Here is a 4,005-nt window from a genome sequence, read left to right on the forward strand (position 1 = left end):
GAGTATGTGAGAGATTGATTAAATGGAGCAGAGTCAAAGAGATTTGGGTCAGATACCGAAGTAGAGGAAATCCTTGTAATGACTTGCTTATAATGGTATCAAGAACGCAGTAGTTATTTTAAACTGGAGGAAAAGATTGAGCAAAGAGAAAAAAGAAGGTGTACAGATCTTCGTGTTTTGTTTTAGAGGAACAAGTAGATGTGGAAATTTCATGCTGCCCTTCTGGGAAGCAGTAGTCTCTACATTCAATGCTAGCACGCATTTCCAATCTCCATTTTTACAACAGCATGTCTTGCTCGTACTAGGAAAATCAAGATATTTACTCTAATTTTTGCAAACTCAATTGCTATTGTCAACTTCTGCCCACCCACCTCACATTCTTTTGCTAAGCAGTTTTACTTCAAGCTTTGCTTATGTGTTGTCTGTATCAATTTGTTTTTGAATGCCCTGTTTGCAGCTGCCCTAATTCTGTACAACATACAAACACTAGTTAGTAATATCATCTCATTTGTTCTTGCACATGTCCTGGCCAGCTGACTTATAGTGCTGTGAATTCAGCTGTGCTGTGTGGGTGGACTGGCTGCATTTTCAAACCTTAATGTAGTTTTTTTCTTAAGGCTGTTAGGATGAAGGACTTTCGGGGATGGTTTAAGTGAGGAAAACTCCAGGCCCATGGTATTACACCCACTCCTGTAGCCCTCTGGGATTTTATGAACTTATCTCTGTGTACCTACTTTGTTGACCAGGACAGTGCCTTGTTAGCTTCAGCTACCTCTATCTTTGCCTTAAATTAACAGTGCAGCCACTAGGTTGCCCTCACTACTTCTTTGTAGAATAACCGGAAAATAAACTGTTCTGATATCATTGTTTTATTTTTGTTCCCAGTTATTGTGATTCATGTGGTTTGAAAGCTGAGGTCTGTAACCAAAGTTAGAAATCTATTTGTCTTTTGTTTTTTTGTTTATAGATTTAACAAAATTTTAAATGTAAAGGTAATTGTGATAATTATTAGATATATTTTAGTCATTCAAACCAAAACATGTGTACAAACACATTATGCAAATTAACAAATTTATTTAGCACTATAATAATAATCATTCTTAAGTACTGAGGCATCTTTTTTTTTTAAAAAAGACCTTACTAACGAAGCTTCAGAAGTCATGAAGTATCTCCTTTTTTTTTTTTTTTCAGTGTACTGTATACTGTAGCACTTTATTTTTCCTTACTCAATTAAGTGTTGCTGGGGCCTAATGTTCTCACATAACAGTAGGAAACCAAAAATTTTGTCATCTGGTAAAGAATTGAGTACAAAAAACCTTACATAAATTAAAATGAATAAATTTACAGATGTAAATGCAAACCATTTCCAACTCAAGGCAAGTAATAACCAATGGTGGTCAGGCGGGAGAATGGAAACTGGGTCCTAAGGCTTGGACTTTCCCACCCTGTTAGACCGGCAAGAAGTGACAGCTGGCCCAGGAACTCTTGCCAACCCGAGCAATCCTGGAAGTCCGTCAGTCGACACATGAATACCCTGCACAGATCACTGCTGTGGTCTCAGATTCGCTAAGCCACGGACTTCTCCTTTATGCACGCTCTCACCTCAGGTACCAGGTGACCGAGCCACATGGACTAAAGGCTTAAATCAAAGATATGCACAGGGCATTAAACATATACCAAGGGAACACTTAACTTGAATACAAGGTCAAAATCAGCAACGAGTTCTACGTTCCAGTGCTGACATCAGATACAAGCTTCAAGGACAATTTCTTTTCAAAGGCTTATTCCAGTTTCATGAGGCTAGCATGAGGTGTATACATTTGCCAGAGCAAATTTCTACTTCAGATTCAGCTCCTGCAGCAGGTGTCTGGCATCTGCTCAGTCCATCTAGGAGCATTTGCGGTGGTCAACGGAGGGGCCCGACTCGTCATACTCCTGCTTGCTGATCCACATCTGCTGGAAGGTGGACAGTGAGGCCAGGATGGAGCCACCGATCCACACAGAGTACTTGCGCTCAGGGGGCGCGATAATCTTGATCTTCATGGTGCTGGGGGCCAGGGCTGTGATCTCCTTCTGCATCCTGTCAGCGATGCCTGGGTACAGGGTGGTGCCGCCCGACAGCACGGTGTTGCCATAGAGCTCTTTGCGGATGTCGACCTCACACTTCATGATGGAGTTGAAGGTGGTCTCACGGATGCCGGAAGATTCCATACCCAGGAAAGAGGGCTGGAAGAGTGCCTCTGGACACCGGAACCGCTCGTTGCCAATGGTGATCACCTGCCCATCGGGCAGCTCGTAGCTCTTCTCCAGGGAGGAGGAGGATGCAGCAGTGGCCATCTCCTGCTCGAAGTCCAGGGCAACGTAGCACAGCGTCTCCTTGATGTCGCTGTAGCTCCGCTCTGTCAGGATCTTCAGGAGGTAGTCTGTCAGGTCCTGGCCAGCCAGGTCCAGACGCATAATGGCGTGGGGAAGGGCGTAGCCCTCCTAGATGGGCACTGTGTGGGTGACCCCGTCACCAGAGTCCATGACAATGCCAGTGGTGTGCCCAGAGGCGTACAGGGACAGAGCAGCCTGGATGGCCACATACATGGCCGGTGTGTTGAAGGTCTCGAACATGATCTGAGTCATCTTCTCTCTGTTGGCCTTGGGGTTCAGGGGGGCCTCCGTCAGCAGCACCGGGTGCTCCTTGGGGGGCCACGCGCAGCTCATTGTAGAAGGTATGGTGCCAGAGCTTCTCCATGTCGTCCCAGTTGGTGACGATGTCATGCTCGATGGGGTACTTCAGGGTCAGAAGCCGCGCTGGCTCTGGGCCTCGTCACCCACGTACGAGTCCTTCTGGCCCATGCCCAACATCACGCCCTGGTGGCGGGGGCGCCCCACGAACAAGGCCCGGGGGGCTTCGTCACCGGCAAAGCCAGCTTTGCACATGCTGGAGCCGTTGTCAAGGAGGAGCGCGGCGATTTCCTCTTCCATTGCCATCTGCGGAGGACGGACCGCGGAGCAGCGAGAGAACGCGGAGCGCTGGCCGGCGGCAGTGAGTGAGATCAGTATCTCTTCTTGAACATTCTGTTCATTTACAATGGCTTCACATGTTTAAATGGAAGGGTCATAATCTCCTTTTTATGGAAGAAGTGCCAATGAATTTGTATAGGGTTGGGGAGGTAACTCAGTGGCAGAACATTTGCCTAGTATGCACAAAGGCCGAGTTTGATCAGCAGCATCACAATTATTATTGTTTGGATATAAGGTGTCCCCTCAAAGCTCCTGTGTTAATGCAGGAATAGTCATAGGTGAAACAATTGGATTTTGAGAGCTGTAACCCAAATCAGTCCATCCTAGTTTGAATGGAATGGCTGGGTGGTAACTGTAGGCAGGTGGGGTGTGGCTGGAGGAGATAGGTCATTGGGGGTGTGCTCTGGAAGGGTTGTTCTTCTCTGCTGTTTTACCTGCCCCCCACTTCTTGGCTGCCATGAGCTGGCAGCTTTCCTCCACCACCTTTCCACCCTTCCACCATGATGTTCTGCCTCGCCTCAGGCGGCGGGTGATGGAGCCAGCCAAAAATGGATTGAAACCATGGGACGAAATGAATCTTTCCACCTTTAATTTCTCTTGTAAAATGTTTGGAGAATAGTAACAAAAAGCTAATACATCCACTTTACTTCAAGCCCTAGAAGGAAGGGGAGAAATCTGTACAGCAGAACCATCGTGGCTACCACAATAAAGAAGTACCAGGCAGCCTTAAGAATTCTATGGAGCAGTAGAACTGCATAGCCCCGCTCCTCAAAGGCCAGCTAAATCCCAGAAAATCTACAGATAAATATTTTAAGCTACTTAGTTTGGGGGCAGTTTGCTATGTAGCAATAGTCAATCAGAAGGGAAGTTCCACTGTCTTTCAAGTATATGTTTTATTCCACAGTGGAATTATTAAATATTTTTATATATGCTCTTTATATACACTATCTTTTATATTTCCTAAGTGTATTTGCTTTTGGATTGTTACTTTGA

The 4,005-nt window shown here is 45.8% G+C and overlaps 1 pseudogene; it reads right to left on the reverse strand.

The window, feature by feature from the left end:
- Window positions 1–1,436: 1,436 nt before the first annotated feature.
- LOC101959074 (actin, cytoplasmic 2 pseudogene) lies at window positions 1,437–2,991 on the reverse strand (annotated as a pseudogene).
- Between the last annotated feature and the right edge of the window lie 1,014 nt (window positions 2,992–4,005).

The sequence above is a fragment of the Ictidomys tridecemlineatus genome, chromosome 2, assembly GCF_052094955.1.
Source record: "Ictidomys tridecemlineatus isolate mIctTri1 chromosome 2, mIctTri1.hap1, whole genome shotgun sequence".
Taxonomy (NCBI): Eukaryota; Metazoa; Chordata; class Mammalia; order Rodentia; family Sciuridae; genus Ictidomys; species Ictidomys tridecemlineatus.